General features: G+C 43.2%; 1 protein-coding gene across 2 annotated transcripts in view; it reads right to left on the minus strand.

The window, feature by feature from the left end:
* Dner (delta/notch-like EGF repeat containing) overlaps positions 1-16,116 on the minus strand; it is a 302,538-nt gene that overhangs the window by 123,602 nt on the left and 162,820 nt on the right.

A 16,116-nucleotide genomic window follows, 5' to 3' on the forward strand; every position in this document is an offset into this window, starting at 1 on the left:
CCCACTCTTCCTGTCACTTATCCCAGGTTGTTGTTTGATCGTGTTAAAGCTGGTCTTAGGTTGATAATCCTTCTGCCTTAGCTTACTAAGTGTATTACTGGTAGACCACTAATCTTAGAGACAGACTTTCAGGAGCTCCATCCAGTATCATCAGCACAACCAGGTGCCTTCCTTCCTCCTGGAAAAGGCGGAGCTGTTCACACTTCTCTTTAATATACTTTGTCTCTCAACCCAGTTTTCCCATTGTGGTACATTTCTTGATAATACTTCTATACGTTTAGGTTTCTTGGTGTGTGACAACAAAAGAAGACCCTCATTCCTGATGCCCAGTGCCCTCACTGTCACTATTCCTGACATAAGAAGGCAGGATTTTGCTACCAGTCATCACACTGACTTTCCACCATGGGTCAGTTTTTAGTTGAGTCTCAAGGTTTTCTGAACCACACAAAACAGAACAAAGATTGTATCGATTGTAAACAACAATGTCACCCTCCCTGGAGCTCAGTCACACCAGCAGCTGCTTTATTTTGATGACAAAGACATTTTAAGAATTTACCCCATAGTGGGATGCTGCAATGGCTGTTGAATTGTATCGATGCCACTTTAGGTTCTATATGAATTATTATTGACTCCATCTGTGTCTTGTTATTACATAAATTGAATGTCTAGATTTCCTAGCATTGATTCAGCTTTATGTTCCTGGAACACCCACTGAAGTCGTTCTGCAAAATGGCTTTCATTTGGCTTTGACTCTGTTCATCGTTGTACATATAGTGCCTTCCATTCCTGCCCCCTGTCCCCATCAGACTCATTTTCTAAGAAAACCTATCCCTTGTACATGAGAACATGTTTCACACCATAAAAAGGTGCCCTTCACAAATGGCCCACCAGTGACCGGCCCATTTTGAGACCCATCCCATGGGCATGCACCTATCCCTGACACTATCCATGCTGCTATGTTGTACTTGCAGACAGGAGCCTAGCGTAGCAGCCCTCTGAGAAGCTCAGATGAGTGAGACAGATACAGATACCCACTGACAAACTTGGACGGAGGCCAGGGACCCCTGTGGAAGAGTTAGGGGAAGGATTGAAGGCCCTCAAGGAGATGGCAACCCCATAGGAAGACCAACAATGTCAGCTAACCTGGGCCTCTGGGAGCTCCGAGAGACTGAGACACCAACCAGAGAGCATGGTCTGCTCTGTGGCCCCAAACTCCTATGTAGCAAAGGCCTGCAACATCTGGCCTCAGAGGGAGAGGATGCTCCTAATCCTGCAAAGACTTGAGGCACCAGAAGGGGTAATATGTGGGGTGGGGGGAGTATCTTCTCAAAGGCAAAGGCGAGGAGTGATGGGGCAAGGAACTCTGCAGGGTGAGACTGGGAAGGAGCAACATTTTGGATGTTAATTAATTAATCAATCAATTGATTAAAAATGGTGCCCTTTACAATAAGTGGTTGTACTACAGAACAGCAGTAGTCCTCAAATTCAGACAACCAAGCAATAGGTCACACAATAAAATACAACATTGAAAGTGAACTGCCAGGGATTATACAGTTTCTTTCTGTTAAAGAACAGAATGGGTTCCTGTTTTGATCTGCACAGCTAACTCTCCTTTAGTTCAAAGACATGGTCTTCCTTAGAGAGCTGGAGTCAAAGTAGCCAACTTTCTTCTTCAGTGAAAGCTGTGTTCTCTGCCCTGTGTATCACCCCTCAGAGCTCATCCTGGTGACCAGACATCCCCTCTGCACTGCACCAGGAGTTTCTGGACCCGTCTAGTTTTCTGTGATGCTAGGCTTTCCTACTAGTTGTTCTTGCAGAGACACTGTGACTGGCTGACGCTATATGGGATTGACAGCAACAGAGTCTTTAAATAGGAAACTCCCTTTTCTAGAACTATATCATGAGAAAAATCTTTTTTCCCCTCAAACGAAAAAGACAGCACATGTTCTTTATTTGCAAGTTGTGTCTGGAGGTCTTTGGGCATAGAGAAATTGGTGACCGCCTTTGAAATACATAATAGACGCTGGGCACATACTCTACATGGACAGGCCTCCTGTAGGTAAATTGCCATATGCCACTGGCGTAGGCAACTGTTGTCTAGAGTTTACTTGGTTTATATCCAGACATTCTATGCTACAGATGAATTGCCTTGGAGATTTGAGAGATGCATTTTGTACATAACTCATCTAGTGAGTGTCATGGAAAATATGTTGTTCATAAACATAAATTATTAAAACTCTGAAATCAAATATTATCGAATTGGCTTTTATCTGAATTTAAAGATAAAACAGAGCCACACACTTCAGTTGCCTTGCTTTAAGCAGGAACATTGAAAGAAGTTAAGAAACTGCTAAAGTGATTGCTTTTTAACAAAGCAAAACACTGAATGGATTTTCTGTTTGATGAGGAAGGAAGGGAATTAACAGATATTTAGATATGCATGAACATGTAAAGTTTTCTGTTAAATCTTTGCATCTTTGACAGCATACATCCACAAACTTAGATGTCTTGCAAGAACAGCAGACTTCCCTGTAATTCTAAATGGTTCAGTTTGGATGAAGGATGACCTCAGGGGCCTCCTCCATCAGTGCTGAACTTCTTGCTCCTGACAGATTCATGGAGAAGGATAGTTGATGCTTTCAACTGTGTAGTGACTCCGTCAGGTTCCAATCCAATGGCCACACACATGGTTTAATGGGTTACAAAACAGAAACAAAAATCACAAACTGGAAAAGGGACTTCTGATAGGGACTGGAGGGACATAAGAGGGAAGGTTAGTAAGAGCGCATTATACAGATGTATAAAACTATCAAAGAAACAACTCAACTGATAAAGAAGTTGGTTTTACAGTTTCAAGGCAGTTGTGAATATACATAATAGGAGAAACTGTGCTGGTATATTTTATGTAAAACTATTGTTTAATCACTGAAAGCTACAAAATATTCTTGAGAAAGCTACTGTGCTACTCATAATAACACTCATCCAGGTCCACTTAATGCTGCTGGCATAAGAGACAAAGCAGATGTCTTTGAAGTTAGTCACTCACCTAAATTACAGGAAGATACTTCCTTGTCAAAATATTGCTCGTGTACAGGTAAATGTAATTCTGAAGTAAAACGAAAAGTGGCATTCAGGGATTAATTTTCAATCTCAGGATAGAATATCAATTTTCCTCAACAGCTTGAAGTCAAACATTCTATTTGTATATTAATGAGTCTTTCTCAGGGAAGCGATCCAAGTTAAAGAAATGTTCAGTGGGGCTGGAGAGATGGCTCAGCAGTTAAGAGCACTGGCTGCTCTTCCAGAGGTCCTGAGTTCAATTCTCAGCAACCACATGGTGGCTCACAACCATCTGTAATGGGATGTGATGCTCTCTTTGGGTGTGTCTGAAGACAGCTAGGAGAAAGCAGGAGGATTACTGTGAGTTTGAGGCCAGGTTGGACTACAGTGTGAAACTCATAAAAACAAAAAGCCTGATGGAATACTCCTTTAATCCTGGCATTTGGTGGGTAGAGGTCAAAGAATCAGGAGTTTAAAGCCTTGACAACATAACAGGTTAAATGTCAGCCTGGGATATATGAAACTCTGTCTCAAAAAGAAAGGAAGGAAGAAAGAAAAAAGGAAGGAAGGGAAAGGAAAGGAAAAAAAGAAAAGAAAAGAAAAAAAGAAAAGAAACATAAAGGTCAATCCTTCTTCAGTATAATCAGGGATTTTCATTATTCATATCAAACTGACCATCAGAGCCAAAATCCTAGTGACAGTCTCTTGTTCATCTGGCAAAAATGCTTTCACTGAGCAATTTAACTTGCTACTTCAACTTACATCCTCAGTGGAGCATTGGAAGTGGCCGTAAGAAGCATGTCTACAATAGCATTCACCATGAGGGTGTGGTCAAGAACAGCATGCACCATATACCACGTGAAGTACTGTGAGCAGGCCTTACCCAGGAAAACCCACACATGAGTGACATGTCTCACTTATGAACAGAGCATACAACATGAACACTCAACTTTCCCATCATTTGAGCTACATACGTTAAGTCATGCAAAGCTCATGTTTGAGTACTACCCAGGGCCCTGTGGCACACATGGCTACTTCCTCCTCCTAACTCAGCTCTTGCCCTTTGACTTATGGAGGCTTCTATTCTGACCTAGGCTAGGTTTTATTCAGTATTATATAACACTGAAAATATTATATAATATAGAGCTTAATACGTAAGTAAGCGAGTCTGCACTCCCCGGCATAACCCAGCCTACCTTGAATGTCTTATTCTTTGTCTTTTTTACATCTTCACAAAATCTTGCTACTAGGAGACAGACAAGACAGCCCAGAAATAACCAGTTTGAGCGACTGTATCTCTCTTTAAGACTTAGAGCTTGAGACTAGAGAGATGACTCAGTGTTGAAGAGTACTTGATGCTCTTCCAGAGGACCTGGGTTCAATTCTAGTTCCAGATGATCCAGTGCCCTCTTCTGGCATCCCTGGGCATCAGGCACCCACACACCACACAGCCATAAATGAAGGCAAAACACCCAAACACAGAGAACAAAAATAATACTTGAAGGATCAAATTCTGTCACCTTCTCCATAAGAAAGGTACACGGAGATCACACTTGGTTTTGATGTCCTGTGACATCGATGTGGATAAAAATACCAGCTGTCTAGATATTGAATTTTATTGTTGGTCAACTTTGCTTGTACAGAACTATCTCATTAACCTGTCCTGTATCTGTCAGGAAGGGTATTCACAGATCCATTTTACAAAATGCAAACAGACTCAACAGATAAATCAGATAAATTGACCTAAGGTGTCCCAGCTAGCAAGTAGAAGGTCAAAGTTTAAACTCGTGTGGTTGATTGAGAGTCTCTTTCCATGCCTAGTTGCTCACTGCAGCCAGTGCACTGCAGGTGTTGTACAGCACTGTGAGACACCCTCCAGCCAGACTCTGAAAGAAGCCCAAACAAATGGCCAAATTCCAGTGCCTTCTCTGGGTTTCTGTGTCCTGTGCCCATTCCTTTCTTGTCAGGCTGCCTCCCTTAGCTCTCTGCATTACTGACTGTCCTTGTCTAAGTACAAGACAAGTGAATGGACTTGCAAAACTGTTATGGCTGAACAGGAAGTGTTCCCTTAAAAATCCTCGTGTAGGGAAAAGCTGGCCCTCAGGGAAAGTCATTGGAATGCAAGGGCTCTGCCTTTGACCGTGGATGGACGCATTCGTGGATCATGATTTGATATTGTTGAGAGGTGGTAACAACTAGAGATGGGTCCCCTTCGATAGGAAACAGATCACTGGGAGCATGTCCTTGAAGACTATCCCTTGTCACTAATCTCTCTTCTCTCTGCCTCCTGTTTGTCCTGTTTCTCCAGTTCCTATGAGGTGACCAGCTTTCTCCCCTCATGCCCTTCCACTGTGATGTTTCTGCTTTGCAACATGCCTAGCAGTGAGGGGACCAGGCAGCGTGGACTCTGAAACCATAACCGAAAATAAGTTGTTCCTCTTTTAAAAGTTTGTGTCAGGTCTTTGTCATGGAAACAAAAAGCCGGACTTATGTAGACAGCCTTGTCAATATTCTGCCAAAGGGGTGGAACTTACATCTAAAATTTCAGTTATATTGAATGTTGGTGTTTCATTAAATCAAGACAAGTAAGCAGATGTTGCAGGAGGATCATGTACAAGATCTGGATCCTCTTTCTGTGTGTGTCTCTGTATCTGTCTCTGTCTCCGTGTCTCTGTCTCTATCTCTTTGTGTCTGTCTCTGTCTCTCTGTCTCTGTCTCTGTCTCTCTGTCTCTTTCTCTCTGTCTCTCTCTGTCTCTCTCTCTCTCCCCTCTATTTCTATCTCTATCTCTCCAAGTGGATTTTTTTAATGCCACGACAGACATTTCCACTGGTTTGTACTGACCACTGGTCCACACAAAGGGCCTAGCTAGAGCAAAGATTTGAAAGAGCATCCTCAACCAAGGGGTGCGTGCCTCACAGGTCCCCATGCCTGTGGAGATGCAGCGAAGATGCTACAACCCACTCTGCTGTCTAAGACTCTCCCAGCCAACACTGATCTACATCAGAGACCAGATGGATAGCATAGGACATCTGGGTTATTCACAGTTAAGCATCTGGATGTTGGCAAGGTCAAAACTTGTCTACTGAGTAGATGGTTGTGGATCCAAACAATGCAGACACACTGTTCTGTACTTTCATATATGCTAAATTTTTCCATAACAAAATGTGTTATTTTTATTTTGAGACCCTGGCTAGCAACCAAGAAAAAAAATGTTGAAACATTAGAATCCACTTTGGCACCGTGTCCAGCTCACCCCTGAGGGACTAACTGCTGCTCTTGTTAAGGGACATTGGTGGGGAGCATCCTGAGCCAGTGCCACTCCAGAGATTTATTTCACAGCCTTGTGTGCAAGAAAAGCTGCACTTGCCCTAAGGGACTGACATATTTTCCCCTAGTCGGCATGGATCAAGAAACGGAGCACATTTCCATCCGAGCAGCCCAATGTGGCTGAAAGAAGGGGTCAGCCAAAGGAAAGTGGAGGTGTGGTCACTGCTCCAAGTCCCCAGCAGTCAAGGGTCGTGAATGAGGCACACCCAGCCTGAGCCTCGGCTGGAAGAGAAGCCTTCCAGCCTGTAGTGACTATGAAGACTTCACTATGCTAACTGCAGCACCGAGAGATAATGTCTGGAATTTTCTTACTCCTAGCTTTTGGACGTGTTCCAGGAACCACTGTCTATAAAGATGATTCCAGAAATGAGGGCTTTCAGCAGATCTATTTGCAGAGAGGTTGTATCACTGTAAATGAGCATTAGGTTAGGAGGTAGGTCCCAACTAGCTTCTCTGACTCATATAACCACCCAGCAGGAACCAGATTCCAGCCCAAACTATCCAGATGCCCCCAAAGGCACTGAATCTGTGGCAATCAAGACTTTCAGAAATTTTGTCATATTATCTTCATCTAAGAACCCATTAGCCCACTCCTTCTGCTCTGAAAACCACACTAGGCGGCCACTGGACCTGAAGTTACAGAGCTGATAAACACTAAGGGTGGAAAATTCTAACCACTGCACTGGAGAGATAGCTCAGTGATGAAGTGTTTGCTGCATGTGCAATTATGAGAATTCGACTTCAGATCCTAGTAACCATAAAATAATAACGCCAGTTCTGAGTGAAGCAGAAATAGGAGCCTAGCAGGCCTTGCTGGCTTCCACTCTAGCCAGAAAATTTCAAGACCCAGGTTTGGGGAGAGAACCAGCCTCAAAGGAATAGGTGGAGGGTGATAAAGAGAAAAGGTAACATGCTCTTTCGGCCTCCACATGATATATACACAAACAGAGCCACAACCATTTCTCTCTCTCTCTCTCTCTCTCTCTCTCTCTCTCTCTCTCTCTCCCTCCCTCCTTCCTCTCTCTCCCCTCCTCTCTGTCTCTCTCTGTCTCTGTCTCTTTGTCTCTCTCTGTCTCTCTCTGTCTCTTTGTCTCTCTGTCTCTGTCTCTGTCTCTCTCTGTCTCTGTCTGTCTCTCTTTCTCTCTTTCTCTCTCTCTCTCTCTCTACACACACACACACACACACACACACACACAGAGAGAGAGAGAGAGAGAGAGAGAGAGAGAGAGAGAGAGAGAGAAACAGACATACACATCCATACAAACCCATACAGGCATAGAGACACACACTCACATAGACACACACATATACACTCACAGACACAGAAAGACACACACACACAGAGACACAGACATACACATACATACAAACACACACAAACACACAGAGAGAGACATACACAGGCACACACAGAGAGACATACACAGACATACAAACACAGAGACAGAGAGAGAGACATACAGACACACACACACAAACACACAGAGAGAGACATACACAGGCACACACAGAGAGACATACACAGACATACAAACACAGAGACAAACAGAGAGAGAGAGAGAGAGAGACATACAGACACACACACACAAACACACAGAGAGAGACATACACAGGCACACACAGAGAGACATACACAGACATACAAACACAGAGACAAACAGAGAGAGAGAGAGAGACATACAGACACACACACACAAACACACAGATACATCCATTTACACAAGTACACATACAGAAACATACACACACATACAGACTAGACACACAGTCACAGACAGACAGACACACACAAAGACACATACACACCACTAAATGAATAAAATAAATATAAATAAATCTTTAAAAAAAATTTAAGAGCTTTCTTTGGCTAAGTGTAAATGAGTTATAGCCTCAGAGTGTTGGAAAGATAGTCTAGCGCGCCTAGAATAAATGGAATTTAGGCTTCTACAAAACCCTGGCTTAGTATTTCAAGAGGCAAAAAGAAATACTTGGATACAAAGTTTAAGAGACTTCTATTTACAATGTCAAAATGCCTCTAAATGTCTTTCCCTTAGCTGAGGCCACACAAGAGCATCTGGAACCTGGCCACGGAGACACATTGATGCCTCTTTGGGGGAACACAGTGCTCAAAGGAAAGCTCTTAAGTGTTGCATGTTTACAGTTCCTGTCTCTTGGCCAGGTTATCCTGCTCTGTGATTAGTTACATTTATAATTTCAAAACCACACTCCCATTGTTCACAGTCTGAATGTTCACATCCACACCAGACTTAGACACCTTCGCACTTCAATTGGAGCTGATTAACTGCAAATAGTTTAGTAGTAATTTATTTTCTTAAAAACCAGCATTAAACAGAACTGTACATATTATCTAAACATTAATTTTCAGACATGACATTCATGAATTCATATAATTTGTTCCTTCAGCTTAAACATTAAATTGCAAATAGTAAACAATGGAGCTGGATAAAATGGCTTGGTGACTAAGAGAATCAGCTGCTTTTGCAAAGGACCCAGGTTCAATTCCCAGCACCTACAGGTTGGTTCACAAGGGTCTAGAACTCTAGTTCTAAGGGATCTGATGCCCTCTTCTGGCCTTTGAGGGTATCAGACTTGGTGCACACACACCATACACATGCTCACACACCATACACATGCAGGTCAAATATTCACATACGTAAAATATTTTTAAATAATAGGAAATAGTAAATTTGAACAACAATAGGATTCCCATCTATTCCTTTGAAAGGATAATAGAGTTAATTTTTTTTCCTGGTAAGGGGTGGGAAGGAGTAATTGTCCTACATGAAAACTTTGTAAAAAGTTTCCCTAAACCTCAATGCATGCATGAGGAGAATGGGACTGGACAGAATCATTTTCCAAGCACATCCTGACCCCTAAGATGTCCTCATCAGTGCTGGGGTGTCTGGGGTGAGGCGTGAGGTTTCCGTACCTGTTCTTAATTCACCAACAGCTGTGTGCTTACCCAGTGCCACCTTCTAATTGAAACACAAATGCAGTTTGACTTTACATCACTGAAAATTCATCTTTTATAGAAATTCCTTCCCCAACAAAAAAAAGAGAGAAAAAAAGGAAGAAAAAAAACCCTTTTGATCCCACGAGCCAATGCACACCATTCTCCACGTCATTCTACTCTCTCATTTTAAAATCCCATTTAGCCTCCTAGTCCTTCCTTTGGTGATATCGAAAGAAAACTGGAGGGGAATAAGGGCTTTAGGAAAAGAGAAATGCGGGGTTGGGGATTTAGCTCAGTGGTAGAGCGCTTGCCTAGGAAGCGCAAGGCCCTGGGTTCGGTCCCCAGCTCCGAAAAAAGAAAAAAGAACCACGAAAAGAGAAATGCTATACATAAGTTATTAATGAGAAGGAGTTATTAGAGAATGCAGAGACTCTCAGCGTCTTCCTGGGGTTACTGCCCACAGGAGCAAAGATGATGACCCTGTGGGAATGCCCTCTAAAGATGGAAATCAGACAGGAACAGGACAGACACCAAATTCTCACGCTGTGGAGAAGATCCACCATGGATCACAGATCATGTGAGTACCCCTTCCTTCTTGTCCTCCCCGTGGCCTCACAGAACTGGTATTTGCTATTTTGCCAAGAGGAAGTTGATCATGCCATGAGGCTAGTCAGCAGCAGGTTGGGGCAGATCCAGTCTCACTGTAAAACGTTCTTACAATTGAGAGTATACAGAGATAGCAGAACATGGGTGCACAGACGCTGAAGGGGATGACTCCCAAAGGCCTCAGTCCACTGATCCAGTGACCCTGGGGTTATGTCCCATTGAGAAGCACAAAGCTTTAGTGTCACTGTTATGTTGATTTGAATATGCTTGGCCCAGGGAGTGACACTATTAGGAAGTGTGCCCTTGTTGGGGTAGGTGTGGCCTTGTTAGAGGAAGTGTGTCACTGTGGGGGTGGGCTTTGGGACCCTCCTCCTAGCCATGGGAGAGACAGTCTTCTGTATGCCTTCTGAAGAAAATGTAGACCTCTCAGCTCCTCTTGTGCCATGCCTGCCTGGATCTGCCATGTTTCACACCATGATGACAATGGACTGAACCCCTCAGATCCAGTAAGCCAGCCCCAATTAAATGTTGTCCTCTATGAGTTGTCTTGGTCATGGTGTCTGTTCATAGCAGTATCGCCCTGACTATCACAGCTGTGCAGGGGACTTCATGTCACTGTGGCCACCTCATTGGTTTCTTCTCTGATCCCTATACTTGTCTGGGAGGACCACCATGACACAGTCAGAGCGGGCTGACTATCTCTAACATTTCTCAAAAATCTGTAAGACAAAAGTTACACATCAAGGTGTAAGCAGAATCCATGTAGCCTCCGTTTGGGGATAACACTATTTTTCATCCCATTGTTCTGGTAGAAATAAGAGCACATTCACCCAAACACAGAATATTGACATCAAAACCTAAAATCTAAGAGGTCTATGTGATTCTAGATAGATCTAGATAATGAATTTGGTTAAACACATTTCTTGAATGTTAAAAAAAAAACAATAAAAGCCCACAAACATCTTTTCATGGAGGTTGAGAACACTGAATATTCTTGCAAAGGACCCAGGTTTGATTCTTAGCACCCTACACAGAGACACATAACCATTTGTAACTCTGTTTCTAAGGGTTCCAGTGCCCTCTCCTGGTCTCCTTGGGCATCAAGCACACATAAGGTATATATACATATATGCAGATAAATATATATATATATATATATATATATATATATATATATAAAAGAAAACCGAAAATATCTTCTTAAAAACATCTTTAATTTAGTGTATTTTCTACCTATAGAGTCTTTGATCTAGGGATAGCATCTCTTACTTTATGATACCTATACAAACTGAAATTACACCAGAAAAGGGAGGAAGATCCTGTCATTCATTAGAGTTACTCTTATCTCATTAAACACATTGATGTCGTCATTTTAATGGTGACCAAAGAGCAGGTCATGTCTAATAAATGCATTTCTGCAGAATAATTAAAAATTAATCATTTTAATAATCTTTGAAAGAAATTCATGAACATAAAAATTTTATATATAAAACTAACCCTGCTTACTTCCCAACGATTTGTGATCTCTGAAGTGCATGTGAAGCAATGCCTTCACTGTGGTCATGAAATAATCCTCCAGTTTGAATCGGAGAAGGTAATCTGTATGCAAACTAGGAATGTAGAAATGTTATCGCCGCTCATATCTTCCTTTCAAAGTTTCGTAAATGGGTATTTGTCTGATGCACGTACATATGCCATGTGCGTGCCTGGGGCCTGTGAAGGGCAGAAGAGGACGCTGATCCCTGGAACTAGAGTAACAGAGGGTTGTGTGCCATCACATGGGTACTAGGTATAAACCTTGAGCCTAGGTCCTCTACAAGAGCAGCAAGTGCTCCTAACTGCTAAGATATCTCTCCAGCCCCTCATGTATCATCTTTTAACCACTAAAAGATGGTAATATCATTGTTTTTCTTTCTCAGAATTATTTGTGACACCTAGACAAGAATATTGGAATTAGGTTCTCGGTTCAGAAGAGGAAGCCTGTGTTTCATTTCCAACAGCCTCTATGGTGATGATGTGGAGGGATGGGGGGGTTCTGTTACATGGAGCTGTTGGATGTGGAAGTTTGTGAGCCAGTACAGATTCACTTGGTAACAAGAGACACATTAAACTTACTTCATTTTATGTAGGCAAGCCTCTAAGGCCAAGGCACCTGTGTGGCCATCATACATTTCAGAACTCCATCTGCAGGCTAATCTCAAATTCTTTCTTCTAATTATGATTTTTAGAATCTTATGTTGGAATGGTTTTAAAACAAAAGGAATTCTCCTGAACTGACTCAGATTCCTGTCTGCCCTGGAGGTCACATTCCTGTCTGCTCTGAATGTGTGTAACTGGACTTCTGCTGAGGAATGAAACTTGAGGCCATTGATGTCACCCATGTGGCGTCTCCAGAAATGCTCAGACCAGCCTTCCCAAGCACGAGGCTAGGGCCTGCTGACAAGTCTCTCAAACCCCACACCCCAAGCACAGGTCTCTGTTCTCCTAGGCAACCCTGACAGGCTGTACCTGTCTTCTAGAATGTCCTGCTCTCCTACCGAAGCCAATCCCTAATCCTGCAGTTACTCTGGTTTTAAGGATAGATGACACCCCACTGTGTTACTATTTCAGGGACATTTGAATTTAAATAGAAAACTGTGCCTTTATTACAAAGGAATTAAGCTTAAAACCCAGAATTCCAAGCATCCTACCAAGCTGATGTCTCCAAGAAACTTGGACAAAACACTCTCCTGCCCCAGATAGTCCTGGACCATAGATAGATTCCTGCTCAACAGCACAGGAACCAGGCAATCTCTCTCTCTCTCTCTCTCTCTCTCTCTCTCTCTCTCTCTCTCTCTCTCTCTCTCTCCCTCTCCCTCCCTCCCTCCCTCTCTCCCTCTCTCTCTCTCTCTCTCTCTCTCTCTCTCTCTCTCTCTCTCTGTGTGTTTGTGTGTGTGTGTGTGTGTGTGTTTGTGTGTGTGTGTGTGCGCAATTGTTTGAGCTTGGTCACACATGTATCATAGTGCACATGTGGAAGTCAGGGGACAACCTCAGGCATCAGTCCTGACCATCATCTTTATTTGAGACAAGGTATCTTGTCTTTGAGACAAACTGGTTCACAAGCTCTGAGCATCCCCCTGCCTCACCTCCTTTCTCCCTGTAGGGGCAATGGGATTAAGACACTTGCTGTCATGCCCATCTTTACATGGGTTTGGGGGATTTGAACTCACTTCCTCATGCTTGCATAGCAAGCACTTTACCCACTGAGCCATCTCCCCAGCTCTTAGCCACTTTTGTTTGCTTGAAACATGCCTTGGTTGCTAGTTTCAGGCCAGCCTGAGCTACATAATAAGTTCCAAACCAGCCTAGGCTACACAATAAGAAATAACAGGATGTTTTAAAAAATAGTTCCTATGTATGAACCCTCATAATAATTTTTAATGTATTCCATTTCCCACCATTACTGCCCACTGATAACTATGGATTTGCCATATTTTTAGAACTCATGCATCGGGTCTCTTCTGGGGAACAATCACAAACTTGTGGAGTTCATATTTCTAGATAAAATCGTCAGCACTTTTATTCCTTAACTGCAAAGCTGGCATGCAGTTATTTGACCAGAGCCTCAGAATAATGGGCAGAGCCTAAGCTGAGCAACTGCCTGGACATTTCTCTGGCCAGAGGCATACATTTGTAAAAACAAAGCCAGCAAATGCAGCACACGCTGGTTTGGCTTCCAAATGCAAATAGCAACTTCCCTCCCACCATTAGCCTTTAAAAATTAGAATTCCAAGAAGGAAATTAAATGCAAGTATAGCCAATGAAAGGAAGTTGTGTTGGCCAGAAGCACCTTGGGTAGAATGGGCAGAATGAGTGGAAGCAGGAAGATGCCAAGTGTAACAGGGGCCATAGGTGCTGACTGTTAGTGGACTGTATGTCATATGTGCCTTTTCAGTCATGAAGCATTTTCTTTTTATTATTATTGTGATTCTTCACTCTTTGAGAATTGTATACATGTACACAATGAAATGTGAATATATGCACATACCCCCACTTTCCCTCAAATTCCCCCATATCCTCCAACATGTTCCTACTTTCACATCTTCTCTTTCTTTTTTTTTTTTTTTTAGTTAGTCTAGTTAGTACTGTGTGGGTGTGGAGTCATCCACAAAAACATGGGAAACCTATTAGTAATTGTACCCACAAGGAAGGACGATTATCTCTCCCCTGGCAGATATCACCTACCAATAGCTCCTCCATACGGGGTGGGGCCTGGGAGCCCCTCCCCTGTAGGAGAAGATGCAGATATAACCTAATGGCTACTTGCATGCTGCAATTCGAAATAAGAAGCATGACACACCATGCCCCAGAAGTCAGAACACTGAATTCTGAAGTAGTGTGAGTAGCTGGTACCTGGCCTTCCGATTAAGTATACACTCTGTCTCCTTCAATGTGCTCCTTCCACATAGAGACCCTGGTGGTATGAGTATTCACCACCCGGTCCGAAGTAGTATGCTAACTAATCACAGTCGATAGGCTTCCACTACATAAATGGTTGCTCACAGGCAATAAACAAATGCTGTTCCCTGAAACCCTGGAGTGGTTCATCTCCATGCCCTTTACCGACCCAGAGGCATCGCTGTCTTGTCAGGGGATGCCCAGTAGCATAGATGGCACTCCCCCGTTTATGCTAGAATTCTGGCACACTAGACCTTGGCAGGGTCTTATGCTGATAACAACAGCGGCTGGAGCATTCTACACCCATGTCATGTCCAGAAGACACCATCTCACAGCTCTCCACACCATCTTCAGTCTCCTCCATTCTCCCTGCCTCATCGTCTGGTGATGTTCTCTGAGTCTTTGGGTGGGGTGGGAGGCGTTGACTATGTGGGCTGGTTAGGGCTGAGCATCACCATCTTTTGTTCTCTGCACCTTGGCCAGTTTTAAGTTCGGGCATTGGCTAAGTGTAGCCAAAGTATTCCCACATACCAGATCTCCTTTACCTTCTATAAGGACTTGGGTATTTTTAGCATCCATACTGAGTTTTACCAGCCCAACACTGTCTACATACCACAGCAATGTGCCCTGGCCACAGTCACCATCCTCATCACTGAAGGGAATCTTAAGGCTACAGAGAATTAAGCAAGCTATTTCACTGAGTGCTGCAGCCTGACCTTGAACCTGGATCTCTACCCAGAGACCACTGACCTCTACTGATGTGCAAAGTCTCGAACTTTGTAACAATATGGAAGCCAGAAATCTCCTCCTAGAAGACAAATTCTTCCATGGGCTAGAACCTGAACTTTAGTCTTTCCCTTCCCCAGTATAAGATTCCTGGGGAAGGCTTAATTTGGGGCATCCACTATTCAAACTTCAATAGCTAGAAAGCGAAGTGTGAGTCTCCCTCTCTAGAACACCTCCGGTCGAGGCAGAATGTCAACTTCCACCTAAACATTTGGGTGAACTCAGTGTGGCTGTCACACACCCTTCCTGCAAGGACACAACTGTGGAACTAGTGGTGTCTTGTGAGCATCCTGTGACTATAAATCATGCTAGATGTAACGGAGTGCATTTGATTAATTTGCAGATGGAATTATTCTGGTGGTAGAAAAAGGAGGGGTGGTGTCATAGTGATCTAAATATGGAAGCCCCAACTTCTCACATTGTCACTTCTTTTAGCAACTTGAAAAAGCCCTTCAGGCAACAGTAAGATTGGCTGCTGCTTCTCATTTTAGATAGCACCATTTCTCTGCCTTCCCCCCTTTAACCATACATAGCACACGGGAGAGATCCTAACAGTGGAGCAAGCTCTGACTACAATGGGAGGGAAATGGTTCAAGTTCAGAGGAAAGTGCCTAGACAAACCCCCAGAGTCCCTGGCTAAGCCCCACCCACTGCCTCCAGCAGCCTCCCCAGAAGTCTGCTTACTGTGACTTGTTCCTTCATGATTGATATCTAGCTCATCCCTTTAATGTTTTATTTTCTACTGAATATTAATGTTCCTGCCATTCATGCTTAATCTACCTGTTTTTCATGACTGTGTCCAATCCCATGTTACTTCCCAGTGTTATGGATACAGGAAGTGAAGACAAAACCCAAGAAGTAAAAAAAAGGAAGGATAAAAACAAAACCAAACTGTAGTGAGGCAACTCTGTAGGGAGAGACTGG

This window comes from Rattus norvegicus, chromosome 9, assembly GCF_021556685.1.
Source record: "Rattus norvegicus strain SHRSP/BbbUtx chromosome 9, alternate assembly SHRSP_T2T, whole genome shotgun sequence".
Lineage (NCBI taxonomy): Eukaryota > Metazoa > Chordata > Mammalia > Rodentia > Muridae > Rattus > Rattus norvegicus.